Here is a 14,404-nt window from a genome sequence, read left to right as displayed (position 1 = left end):
GATACCAATAGAATAGAAAGCCCAGAAACAAACCCATACATTTACAGTAAACTTACCGTATACGAAAGGGCCAAAAACACACAGTGGGGAAAGGATGTTATCTTCAGTAAATGGTGTTGGGAAAATTGGATTCAGATTTCATTCAAAAGAATGAAATTAGACTCATTTCACACCATATACAGAAATTAACTCAAAATAAAGACATGGATAAAGACACACACACACACACTATGTTATTCAACCTTGAAGAGAAAGGAATTCTGTCATTTGTGATAACATCAGTGAGCCTAGAAGACATTACATTAAGTGAAATAAACCAGACACAGAAAGTCAAATACTGCATATGTCCTGTATATAATAATCTAAAAAAGGCACACTCTTAGAAGCAGAGAGTAGAATGGTGTTTACCCCAGGCTGGAGGGAAGGGGAAATGGGGAAATAAGTAAGTTGTGGATGTGTGTATACAGCAGGCGACTACAGTTAAAAATACTGTGCTGTATAACTGATATTTGCTAAGAGAGTAGATAGATATATACATATATATATATATATATTTTTTTTTTTTGCCTCACTTGCAGTAGGTGGAAATTCCCAGGGGCCTAGAGGTTGAACCTGTGCCACAGCAGTGACCCAGGCCACTGCAGTGACAGCACCGGGAGCTTAACCCACTGAGCCATGAGGGGGCTCCCACAGGAATGATTTTACACTGTTGAGTTATTAAAGCCATTTGAGGCAAGAAAGCTCTCAGGTGGCTCCCACAGATCCCCAGCTCCTGGTGGTGTGTCCTTTGTGTTGTCCTCCCTTTGGGCGTGGGTAGGGTGTGTAGGACGTGTGATTGGATTCGAATCAGTGGAATTTACAGCCAGTGGGCTATTGGAAAGGGAAGGGCTATCACTTCCTGGATCAGGTTACATAAAACTGTAGCTTCCATTTTACGTGTGGACTTTCTTGCTCTCTTTGGTTTGTGTGCCTTGATGAAGTGAACAGCAGCACTGGAGCAGCCACATGGTGAGGAACTGGGGGCAGCCTCCAGCCAATAGTCAACAGCCAGCTAGGAACTGAGGGCCTCAGTTCAAGAGCCTGCAAGGAACCAATCTTTTTTTTTTTTTTTTTGTCTTTTTAGGGCTGCACCTGCGGCATATGGAGGTTCCCAGGATAGGGGTCGAATCCCAGCTCTAGCTGCCGGCCTACACCACAGCCATAGCAGTGCGAGATCCAAGTCACATCTGCAGTCTACACCACAGCTCATGGCAATGCTGGATCCTTAACCCACTGAGCGAGGCTGGGGAGTGAACCCTCGTCCTCATGAATACCAGTTGGGTTGGTTACCACTGAGCCAGGACAGGAACTCCAAGGAACCAATCTTAACAACAACCATGGGAGCTTGGAAATAAAGTCAAGCCTTCCGATAAGACCTTAGCACTGGCCAGTTTCTCAGCTGCAGCCTTATGACAGTCCCTGAACCAGGGAACTCAGCGAAGCCATGCGAGGCGCTTGACCCCTGGAAACTATGAGATAATAAATGTGTCTTGCTTTAATTAGTGAAACAATGCACCATGTATAATCTCACAGTTTTACTTCATTGTTAGTAATTACAAATTACTTACTAAGCATGTGGTACTTTTTTACATAGCAATAGGATGGCCAGTGAATCAGTCTGAAATATTTGCATTTGGATCAGTTTACCAATATTCAGAGGTGCTCCAAGTACCTCAGCGTATATCCTCTTACCAAAAGGGCTTCCCCAAATAATTTCTTCTAGAATAAAGTGTTTATTCTGAACATAGAGAACCTGTTTTACCCACAAAGCAGTGACTTTCAGTCTTTGCTGCATATCATCATCAGATCGGAGGTGCTTTGTTTTGGCTTGTTTTTAATGTTGATGCTGGCGCCCCAGCCAGGTAGGAAGGGGGCAGATGGACAGGCATCCTTTTATTTATCTCTCCCCGGTTGTTCCAAATGGGCTGCCAGGCTGGAGAACCATTAGTTTAGAGTCACATTATGTAATTGTCTGGCACTTTCAGGATGGCAATTTTATTCTTGTTTCTAGCATTCAAAGGTTCAGAAATATTGATGTTCACTCTCAGAGTGCCCAGCCCCACAATTAAATGTTTTTTAGGAGTTCCTGTCATGGCTCAGTGGTTAACAAACCTGACTGGTATTCATGAGGATGAGGGTTCGATTCCTGGCCTCACTCAGTGGGTTAAGGATCTGACGTTGCCGCAGGCTGTGGTGTAAGTGGCAGTTGCAGCTTGAATCTGGCGTGGCTGTGGTGTAGGCTGGCATCTACAGCTCCAATTCACCCCCTAGCCTGGGAACCTCCATATGCTACAGGTGTGGCCCTAAAAAGACAACAAGACAAAAAAATATGTTTTTTGTTAAAAGAAAAAAGACCTTTCAGTGTCTGCTTTGAATTTTCTCATTTTATTGGACAGGAAGACATGAACTGCCAGGCCATCCAGTTCATGCCAAGCCATCTGGCAAAAGGAGCTTCATCACTTAGGGACAGAGTGGGGTAGCCAACTCATGATCCCTTAGTGGGGAGCGGGATTAATTGGAAAAACACAGATAATCAAAAAGTTTCATTTCAGTTTCTTTGTTCAGCCTCCTCTTGGAGTCTTTAGCAAAAGCTGACAAAAACAGCAAACAGCCTCAGAGGGCTTGACATCCTGCGCTGTGTTTGGCCTCTGCTGCCAAAGACAAGTCCTCTAGACACCAAGGGAGTGGCACGGGGGGCTTTTTCACCCCCTCCCCAGGAAGAAACAGTGTCTGAGGAACTCTAAAATGATTTTCCACATAGTTATTGTCTTGCGTGTTGGTTGTGTAGGGTGGTGAGCTGATGTGAGATGGCGGGAAACATGCTCAAGGCTGTTTCCTACGGTCCCCGAGTCTAGGAGAGTTGGAAGCTAGAAAGGGATGAATCTTTCTGCACAGGACACACAGCTTTGGGTAATGGCAGTTCAGCTGCTATAGGACATTAGTCCTGGAAGAGACTGTTCTGGAGGTAAGGGTTTCCTTGAAGCCCGCAGCTGACAGGACCCTGCAACCCATGGACGAATCCCCCTGGTCCCTGTTGGCCAAGGCTGAGCCAAGATGTTAGAGCAGGATGGAGAGGAAGAGGAGGAAGCCTGCGGGATGCAGGAATTGTCATCGTTTGTTTCTCTCCCTTCGTGTCTCCTGTGCTTACCGTTCTGGGTATGCGATTCTGTCGTCTTCACTTCATTTTTCCCTTGACAAGCATTCAGTATCACTCAGAATTCAGAGATGAAGTACCCACAGGCCCTGCCCTGCTCTGCCCCCACGGAACCTCCCAAGTTAGTGGGAGGGACAGAAACAAGAACTTACCAGAAAGAAATGTGGTCAAACTCTGCAAAGGGAGTGTGCCCCAAATGCTGTGGGGTTACAGAGGGAGCCGTGATTGATTCCAGTGGGGTTAGGGAAGGCTTCACAAGTCAGGGTTTGAACGGTGCTTAGTTGTTGCACAGTGTGAATGTAACCAACACCACGGACATGCACACTTAGAATGGCTAGGGGAGTTCCCGTCATGGCACAGCGGCAGCGAATCCGACTGGGAACCATGAGGTTGTGGGTTCCATCCCTGGCCTCGCTCAGTGGGTTATGGATCCAGCGTTGCCATGAGCTGTGGTGTAGGTCACAGACGCTGTGCAGATCTGGTGATGCTGTGGCTGTGGTGTAGGCTGGCAGCAACAGTTCCGATTGGACCCCTAGCCTGGGAACCTCCATATGCCGCAGGTGCAGCCCTAAAAGGACAAAAGACAAAAGAAAAAAAAGGCTAGGGATGCTGAGTTCCCGTCGTGGCTCAGTGGAAACGAATCTGACTAGTATCCATGAGGAACGCAGGTTTGATCCCTGGCCTCGCTCAGTGGGTTAAGAATCTGGCGTTGCCATGAGTTGTGGTGTAGGTTGCAGACACGGCTCGGATCTGGCATGGCTGTGGCATAGGCGGGCAGCTACAGCTTTGATTCTACCCTAGCCTGGGAACGTCCATGTGCCACAGGTGCAGCCCAAAAAGACAAAAAAAAAAAAAAAAAGCTAAGATGCTACATTCTAAATTTTTTTTTTAAACCAAATTTTTAAAAATGATGCTTCACAAAACTTTCCAGCTAAGAGTAGACTGGATAAGCCAAGGCTTCTCAGGAGCTCCCCACTTCCACACTATAAAACTGTGAAGAATTACAACAGTGGCTAAAGGGAATGAGAATCATGACAGACTTTGAGCAAAGTTTGAAACTTGAATAAAGACGGAGATAAAGGGGACAAGGAGAGATCAGGACAGAGGCACGGGAATAGTATACGGAGAGACTTTGGGTGCGGAGTGAATTGGATCCAGTGTGGCTTAGGATCAGGGGTAGAATGAGGGTGGGGAGGCAGGAGGTACTGAGATGATGGTTTCTTTTTCTTACGGTAAAGTTTGTGTAGCAAAAACTCATATTTGAACCATTGCGAGATATATAATTAAATAGGTTTTAGTGTATTCGTAATGTTGTGCAAACATCACCACTGCCTCGTTCCAAAACATTTTTACCATTCCAAAAGAAACCTGTGTCCATTTCCTGTTTGCCCCAGTCCCTGGCAACTGCTGACTGCATTTCTGCCCTTTTCTTTTTCTTCTTTCTGGGATTCCTATTATGTGAATGTTGATAAGCTTGGAGGTGTCCTGTGGGCCTTTTAAGCACTGCTCATTTTTCTATTTTTCTTCATTCCTTTTTATTTCTGTTTTTCAAACTGGATAGTCTTTTTTTTTTTTCTTTTTAGGGCTGCACCTGGAGCATGTTGAAGTTCCCAGACTAGGGGTTGAACCGGAGCTGCAACTGAGGCTTACACCACAGCCACAGCAACACCAGATCCTTAACCCACTGTGGTGAGGGATCGAACCCATATCCTCATAGAGATTACATAGGGTCCTTAACCTGCCAAGCCACATGGAAACTCCTCAGACTGGATAATCTTAATTGACTCATTTTTAAGTTCACTTATTATTTATTCTCTCTGTTCATATCTGCTGTTGGGCCCTTCTAGTGAATTTTCATTTCAGTTACTGTGCTTTTCAACTCCAGAATTTCTCTTGGGTTCCTTTGAATAATTTATACCTTTTATTGATATCCCTATTTGGTAAGATATTATTCTCATGGGTCCTATTTTGGGTATGATTTATATTTCTATCCTTTGGTATTACTTAGCAGGAGAGGTTTCAGGGTTCCCTCTTGAACTTTCCTGCCATAGTAGCTTTAACCCCATGGTTCAGGGGTCCATTGTGGGCGTCTGACAGGTGCCTAGAATGTCTATTCCAGTTGCATGCTTGGGAGCTGGGGAAGCTAATCACAGATTGGGTTCATAGACCCAGGAAACTTACTATGACATGGACTCAGGCCAGGACACCATGTACTGTGGGTATCCCCCCCCCCATAAGCATCCCTCTGACTGTTAGCGCAGGGAGAGCTCAGTACTATTATCCAATCTTATAGAAGTTCTAGGGAGAGCTCAGTACTATTATCCAATCTTATAGAAGTTCTAGGATTTCCCTTACAATTTAGTGTAAATTGGTGTGCATTTACACTAGTGAGCACGTAGACGACCAGGAAGATTTATAGCATCCAACCATGGGCTTTCCTTCAGGGTTTCTCATCAAGGGGCTCTATGAACTCTCTTGGGTCTTGGAATCCGTTGAAGGACCATGACTAACCCATAAGTAGAATTCTTTGTTGTATATATCTCTCTGATATATGCATTGATATATGCATACTTGTATACATATAACTAATATGCATACTTGTATACATATAAGTAATATGCATAAGTCAGCTATACACATAGCTGGTTTTTTGTATATTGATTTTGTATCCTACAACTTAATTTGTCTATTCTAACATTGCTTGGTGTAGTCTTTAGGGCTTTCTGTATATAATAGCCTGTTATCTGCAAACAGAGACAGTTTTACTTCTTCCAAGTGGATTTGGATGCTGTTTCTTTCTTTCTCTTGTGTAATTGCCAGGCTAGGATTTCCAGTACTCAGTTGAGTCCAAATGATCAGAGTGGGTGTCCTTGTCTTATTTTTCATCTTGGAAGATAAGCTTTCAGCTTTTTACCATTGAGCATGATCTTAGCTTTGGGTTTGTCACATAGGGCTTTTTATTATATTGAGATGCAGCCACTCTGTATCCACTTCGTTGAGAATTTCTATCATGGATGGATGTTTTTTCTGCATTGTGGAGACAACTGTATTTATTTTTTATTTTGATAATGTGTATCACATTGATTTGTGGGTATTGAACCAGGCTTGTATCCCTGAAATAAATCCCACTTGATCATGCCGTATGAACTCCTTAATGTGTTGTTGTATTTGGTTGAATATTGAATATTGTTGATTTTTTGAGGATTATTGCTTGCATTTTCATCTGGGATACTGGTCTATAATTTTCTTATCATGTCCTCATCTGCTTTTGGTATTAGGGTAATTCCGGCCTGGTAAAATGTGTTTACAAGTGTTCTCTCTCTTTTTTTTTTCTTTTTTTCTTTTGTAGAAGAGTTTGTGAAGAATTGGTATTGGTTCTTAAATGTTTGGAAGAACACACCAGCAAACCCATCTAATCCTGGACTTTTTGTTGGTAGGTTTTTGATTACTGATGCAATTTCCTGACTAGTAATTGCTTTGTTTAGATTTTCTATTTCTTCATGATTCTGTCTTGGTAGGTTTTTTTAAGATTACGATTGGTTTCCAATGCTGTGCCAATTATTCTATACACCAGAGTGACTCAGTCTTATACACAGACACATGCACACATATACGCACACATATTATATATACACTCTTTTTAAAATATTCTTTTCCATCATGGTCTGTCCCAGGACACTGGATATAGTTCCCAGTGCTGTAAAGTAGGACCTTATTGTTTATCTATTCTAAATGTAACAGTTTGAATCTACTAACCCCAAACTCCCAGTCCCTCCCACTTCTTCTCCCACCCCCTTGGCAACCACAAGTCTGTTCTCTATGTCTATGAGTCTTTTTTTGTCTTTTTTTTTTTTTTTTTTTCCTTTTTGGTCTTTTTAGGGTGGCACTCGTGGCATATGGAAGTTCCCAGACTAGGGGTTGAATCCGAGCTGTAGCTGCTGGCCTACACCACAGCCACAGCGATGTAGGATCCAAGCTGCGTCTTTGACCTACACCACAGCTCAAGGCAACGCCGGATCCTTAACCCACTGAGCGAGGCCAGGGATTGAACCTGAGTTCCTCATGGCTACTAGTCAGATTCATTTCCACTGAGCCACGACGGGAACTCCTGCAGATGGGTTTATTTGTGTCATATTTTAGGTTCCACACTATAAGTGATATGATATAGTATTTGTCTTTATCTTTCTGACTTCACTCACTATGATAATCTCTAGTTGCATTCATGTTGCTGCAAATGGCATTATTTCATTATTTTTTTTTATGGGCCAGTAGTATCCCATTGTACATATGCACCACATCTTCTTAATCCATTCATCTCTTGACGGAGTCTCGGTAGGTTTTATTTTTCTAGGAATATATGCGTTTATTCTAAATTGTACAATTTGTTGGAATATAATTATACATAGTAGTCTCATAGGATCCTTTGTATTTCTGTGATATCTGTTGTAAATTTCTGTTGTAAAATTTCATCTTTAATTTCTGATTTTATTTATTTGAGTCTTTTTTTTTCTCTTGGTGGGTATAAAGATGTGTTTATCTTTTCAAAAACTAGCTCTTAGGGAGTTCCCATCGTGGCGCAGTGGTTAACGAATCTGACTAGGAACCATGAGGTTGCGGGTTCAATCCCTGCCCTTGCTCAGTGGGTTAAGGATCCGGTGTTGCTGTGAGCTGTGGTGTAGGTCGCAGACGCGACTCGGATCCCGCGTTGCTGTGGCTCTGGCGTAGGCTGGCAGCTACAGCTCCAATTAGACCCCTAGCCTGGGAATCTCCATATGCCGCGGGAGCGGCCCAAGAAATGGCAAAAAGACAAAAAAAAAAAAAAACCCAAGAAAAAACAAACCCAAAAAAATCTAGCTCTTAGTTTCATTGATTTTTTTTGTCATTGTGATCTCTATTTCATTTTATTTCTGCTCTGATCTTTGTTATTTTCTTCCCTATACTAACATTGGGCTTAGTGTGTTCTCTTTCTAATCCCCTAAAGTAAAAATTTGCTTGTTTGAAAATCTTGTTTCTTAATGCAGGCATTTATCACTTGAACATCTTACCTATGACTGCTTTTGCTGCATCCCATGTTTTGGTATGTGTGTTTCTGTTTTCATTTGTCTCATGATATTTTAAAATTTCTTTTAAAATTTCTTCTTTGACCCATTGATTGTTTAGTAGAATGTTATTTTTTCCTTACCTCTAACTTTTGACAATTTAATTACAGTACGTCTCTCTGAGTCTCTTCATAGTCATGCTTTTTCAGATTTAGGCTTCCTGCATCTGGATGCCTGCTTCTTTCTTCAAGTTAGGGAAGTTTCAGCCATTTCTTTGAATTATCTTTCTATTCCCTTATTTATAATGTGTATATTAGTCTGTTGGATAGTGTTCCTAAGTCCCTCAAGTTTTCTTCAATCTTTTGTCTTTTGTCCTTATGATTAGATGAATTCTTCTGCCCTATCTTAAGCTCATGGATTTTTGTTTTGCATTTTAGGGCCACACCCATGGCTTGTGGCAGTTCCCAGGCTAGGGGTCAAATTGGAGCTAATACAGCTGCTCCCTCCTGTCTTCTTTGTTCTCTTCCTTTGTGATCTGATGATTTTCCTGAATGGTATGCTTAGATTTCTTTATCTTTTGTGTGTCTTCTCTAGGGCTATGTGGTGTAGTCACCACAAGGCTTACATAAAACATCTGAAAGTTACAACAGTCTATTTTTAAGCTGATAACAGCTTAAGTTTGAATGGTTCTAAAACTACATTTTACCTCTTCATACCACATTTTGTTTTTGATGTCACATTTGCATCTTAAGTATACATTAACGAAGTATTGTAATTATAGTTATTTTTACTATTTTGCCTTTTAATCTTTGTGTTAGTTTTATAAATGATTACCGCACCGCCGTTACAGCATTAGATTATCCTGAATTTGACTACACATGTACCTTTCTCAGAACAATTTTTCCTTTCGTATGTGTTTCCTGCTACTAATTAGTGCCTTTTTGTTTCAGCTTAAGTCTTTTTAACATTTCTTGTGGGGTCAGTCTCTTGGTGCCAAACTCATTCATTCAGTTTTTGCTTCTCTGAAAAACTAGCTCTCCTTCAATTAGAAGGGAAACTGAAACACAACTGATGTTTGTATATAGAGTTTGGATCTTGCAACTTGACTGCATTTGTTTATTCTAATAGTTTTTTTCTGGTGGAGTCTTCGGGGTTTTTATATGAAATACGTTCTCCAATTCTGAAGGACAGCTTTGCTGAGTACATTATTATTGGCTGGTAGATATTTTTCTTTCAGGAGTTTGAATATACATCCCAGTCCCTCTAGCCTGCAAAGTTTATCTTTAAAAAAAATCTGATAAATTTATGTGGGTTCCCTTGTATGTAACCAGTTGTTTTTTCTCTTGCTGCTTTTAAGATTTTCTCCTTACCTTTAACTTTTGACAATTTAATTACAATATGTCTCTATGAGTCTCTTTGTATTCATCCTTTTTCAGATTTAGGCTTCCTGCATCTGGATGCCTGTTTCTTTCCTCAAGTTAGGGAAGTTTCAGCCATTTCTTTGAATTATCTTTCTATTCCCTTATCCCTCTCTTCTTTTATAAATGTGTATATTAGTCTGTTGGATAGTGTCCCATAAGTCCCTCAAGTTTTCTTCAATCTTTTGTCTTTTGTTCCTATGATTAGATGAATTCTACTGCCCTATCTTAAGCTCATGGATTTTTTTTTTTTTTTTTTGCTTTTTAGGGCCACACCCATGGCACATGGAAGTTCCTAGGCTAGGGGTCAAACTGGAGCTACAGCTGCTGACCTACACCACAGCGATGCAGGATCTAAGCCGTGTCTGTGACCTACACCACAGCTCATGGCAGTGCCAGGTCCTTAATCCACTGAGCGAGGCCAGGGATTGAACCTGTGTCCTTATGGATGCCGGTCATGTTTGTTAACTGCTGAGCCTCAACAGTATCTGGTTGCTGTCGAAGCGGCTGTTGAATTTTTCAGTTATTATTTTCTTCAGCCTCGTGGTCGGATTGGTGCTTTTTAATACTCTGTCAGCTTTGTTCATGTTTTGCTCTCCCGCCCTCAGTGCACATCCTTATGTCTGTTAATTGAAAGGTCAGTTAACTTACTAATCTCTGTAATATTAAGGTCTGTTTCTGAGGTTTCATCTTGTTTTTTCATTTGGAATATATGTGTACCTTTCTTCATTTTTCTTAACGCTCTGTGTTTGTTTCTGTGCATTAGATAATGCAGCCTCCTTTCCTGGTCTTCACGGAGTGGTCCTGTGTGGGAGATGAATCTATCAGCCTAGCCCATGCTCCTGTAACCTTTGTGATGGTCCAAGCCACCATCCGTGTTCCTAGCACCTCTCAGTACTTGTCAGGGTCCCAAAGGGGAGGAGCATAGTCAGCTCCTACATGCAGGCTGCGTGGATCCTCAGGCAACAGCTGGGAAAGTATGTAGGTGGGCATCTCCCAGGGAGAAATGGGAGGTGGTGTCTTTGCCTGCTCCAGGTGTATAGCTGTGCGATGGGGAGAGGGGTGTCCTCCTGAGTCTGTTAAGAACCACTTTTTTGCTGCACAAATGCAAGACCTATTTGTTAGCAGAACCAAGCAATTTGGCTGCTTGAAACTTAGGTGGTCGCCACAAAAGCTGGGGCACAGCCGACTGCACAGTCTCCTTCCAGGGAGGTAACTAGCTACCTGGAGCAGGCTAGCAGGAGAGAGGAGATGTGTCTGGTTTCAAGGAGGATTATGGGCAGCCTCTAGGTGTGTAATATATTTGAAGGCTGATCCTTGGGCAGGAGCTTTTGAACTAATGCAGATAGACCCCTTTCATGGAAAGACTGAGAGGTGGGCAATTCTTTCTGTTCCCTCTCTGCTGAGCTCTGCGGGACTAGCCAGTTTAAAACTGCCTCTGCTTTCTGTAGTCCTACTGAGGCAGAATATTAACTCAGGTAGTCAGTGTAGGAGCATGGGCTTTGATGCCTTCTTTGATCTGGCTATTGATGAACTTTTGTGGCTTAAGGGTTCCAGGGAGTAACATCCCCACAGACCTCGTTTTATTATAGGAAATGGGCCTTCCCCACAGACTTTGTTTACTATGGAAAATGCGAATCTCTAGCCTACTCCTCAACTGATAAAAAAGGAGTGAGAGGAATGGTGACTTGATCTAAGGAAAGGAAAGGACCAAAAACCCATCAAACCTTGGGGACATTTCCAACCCTAAAACCCATATTGGATAAGGACTGATGTAGGTAATTGAGTAAGGCCAACGGGCGACAACCACATCTTTCTGGACCCCACATTGGTACCCACCTCCCATCTTTAAGGAATAAAAACCTCTAAAGGACAATAGAGAAGGGGGGCTCTTCTCCCCCGTCCCAGCCTGTCCTGGGAGCTATTTGCTTTTCTTTAATAAAGACTTTGCTTGCTTGCTGCCTGTGCATTCGCGGAGTTCATTCTTCGACTGCCGTGAACAAGAACCCTGACTCCGGTAGCAGCATCTTTCTGCCATCACTATGGGACTTCTGAATGGAAGCCCTAGTGACAGTGCAGGCCAGGTGATCTGGGGACCCATCCCCTACCAGCAGTCACAAAATCTGGGGTGCAGGTGTAGGTACAGATTCTTTTCAAGGAAATACTGGCACCTTGGAGCAGGCAAGAGGGGACAGGGGTGGTGTCCACTGGCTTCCCTGGCATTTGGGGAGGATGGCAGTCAGCCAGCCCCTAGGATAGGTGCCTAGGTAGAAGCCTGACCCCCAGGCACCAGCTTTTAAAGTATCTAAACAGACCTCTTTCAGGGACAGACTAGCACTGCATGTTTTTTGTCTGCTTCCCCTCCCCCGTGCTGCCCCAATGTGAGTGCTTGAGCCCATGGACAATTGCTGCTTTGTTTGCTATAGTTGGTAGCTCTCGTGCACTCAACTCCATTGGCCTGGCGAGCTGGGTGTTGTAGGTGTGAGGTCCAAACCCTTCACCCTGCAAGGGGAGGCTGGCATGTGGGGATCCCTCCCCGTTATCTGGCTCTGTGCCAGGGCTTGGGTTTATGGCAAGAGGATGTCTCAACCTTTCCTGCTCATTTCAACGTAATGGTCTTCTTTCTTCCCTTATTGTGTACAGGGTGCTTATTAGCCAGTTTCTTCCAGAAGGAACTCCTGTGTGTAGCTGTTCATGAGGTGTGTCCCTGGGAGCAGGGCAGTCAGGAGCCTTCTGTGTTGCCATCTGTAAACACAGCCTCAATACTTTCTGAACTGTGCTTCTGTTTTTGTGTTTCCCGGACTGGGCAGACCTGAGCGTGGCTGCCAGCTAAGGGCAGGATTTCCCAACAAAGAAAAGATGTATGATAAAAGAGGGAACATGGGTGGAGCCAGGTTTTGAGAGGAGCAATGTGGATTTGCAATAACAGGGAGAAGGGTTTGACCCTGGCTGTGGGCCAGGGCAATGTGCCTTCCTTTCAAATGAGGGGGAGGAGCGAGAGGCGGTACACCAGAGTGTGTGAGTGTGGATGGGAAATGCTGCCGGTCCCATCCGGAAACAAAGGCCAACAGCCACGGTGGCTCCCGACTGTGCACCCTGAGGGCATTCGGGAGGGAGAGCCTCGAGATTGGCCCTTGATAGTTCAGATGCTTAGCGAAGGGATGATTGCCATGCGCCCAGACTCTTGCATCTTCCTGTAAGTACAAAAGCACTCGACGCATTACCTGGAGATGTCTGTTCTCTTAAAGATCAGTCATCTTTTGATAGTCTATCTGGTTTTGTTTTTGCACAAACTCCTACATATCCTGGCTCCTCCCGTAGCTCTATGGAACAGTCCCTCAGAGCTGAGAGGTGCCTGAGTTTGCGTCCTCAGTATGTGCACCAGATGGAACACGCTTCTCAACCTTTAGGTTGGGCGTTTTGTTGAAGGCAACCCCGGGAAGGTGAGGAAACCCATTTCTCCTGGTATAGATTTTCCTGGTACATTTGAGACCAACTCCTGAATGTGAAAGAAAGGCGGCTCAGCCACAAGGAGAGTGGAAGAGAGCTGGAATACCGTGCGGCGACTGGAAAAGTTACAAGAAAATTACATGGAACCCCACTAACCACTCTCACTTGCGACGTGCACTGGGCCTTTCTGGTGAGTACAATAAAGATTGTTACGAGTGATATCTGTTGTGTGAGGTGTGTGGCGTCATGCTGAGCATCTATACGGGTAAATTCAGTCCTCTGAACAGCCTTTACGGTAGAGCATGTGCAGAGGCAGAAAGGAGGATGCAGTGGGATCCTTGACTGGCCACCTGTTCAGGCTGGGTGCCCTGGGCAACTTAGTCTCGTGAAGCCCTAGCTTCCTCTGGGAGAATGAGCAGGATCACTGTTTATGAAATTATTAGGAATATTAAATGATGTGTGTGCAGGAGCCTAATGCATGCTGGGTACTTTTTAAAGAAAACCATCATAAAATGTGAACAGTGGCTCAGTTGTTGGCTCCGCATAGACACTGCGATCTGAGCTTGTTCTTTCTCCCCAGAGCAGGATGAAGACTTGCACCACAGAAGCAGGAACCCCTGTGAACGTCTCCTACCAGGTAGGTACCACATAGATGTGTGATGCAGCCTACTGTTAAAAAGTGTGTGTGTGGGGGGGGGGGCAGTAGTAGCAGAGACAGTGGCCCGAACCATGGTTCAGTGAAGGCTGACATTCCAACTTGGAGTGGAAGCCAAGAAACCTCATCCCTACATGAAGTGTGGCCCACATGCCACCAGTTTGTGACTCCTGGGAACTCTGGTTTAAAGATGCTAGCTTATGGAGTTCCCATGGTGGCTACCTTGTCTCTGTGAGCATGTGGGTTCAATCCCTGGCCTGGCTCAGTGGGTTAAGGACCCGATGTTGCCGTAAGCTGTGGCATAGGTCACAGATGCAGCTTGGACCTGCTGTGGCTCTGGTGGAGCCGGCAGCTGTAGCTCTGATTCGACCCCCAGCCCTGGAAACTCCCATATGCCACCTGTGTGGTTAAAAAACAAAAAATCTAAATTCTCTCTGCCTCTTATTATATGACTTTGGCAAAGTCACTTAGGTGCTTCAAACCAGCAAGTGGAACGAAACCCTGGCCCACAGCTCAAGAGACAGTGCTACAGTCGTCTGGCTAAACTGTGTCAGTGCTCATGCGTTTTTCTCGGCTCAATAATTCCTGCTTGTACAGGAGCAGATGGTGAGGGCTGTGCTAAGATGACAGGGCAGCGGGTAGTGGGGCT

General features: G+C 44.1%; 1 long non-coding RNA gene across 1 annotated transcript; it reads left to right on the top strand.

The window, feature by feature from the left end:
* Positions 1 to 6,546: 6,546 nt before the first annotated feature.
* LOC125112676 (uncharacterized) lies at positions 6,547 to 13,901 on the top strand. The gene is made up of 3 exons (XR_007131226.1): positions 6,547 to 6,626; positions 13,122 to 13,290; positions 13,681 to 13,901. It is a non-coding gene; the product is annotated as an uncharacterized LOC125112676 (long non-coding RNA).
* The last annotated feature ends 503 nt before the right edge of the window (positions 13,902 to 14,404 follow it).

Source organism: Phacochoerus africanus, chromosome 12 (genome assembly GCF_016906955.1).
Source record: "Phacochoerus africanus isolate WHEZ1 chromosome 12, ROS_Pafr_v1, whole genome shotgun sequence".
Classification (NCBI taxonomy): Eukaryota; Metazoa; Chordata; class Mammalia; order Artiodactyla; family Suidae; genus Phacochoerus; species Phacochoerus africanus.
Note: the sequence above shows the minus strand (reverse complement) of the source record. Positions and strands in the feature narration are given on the sequence as shown.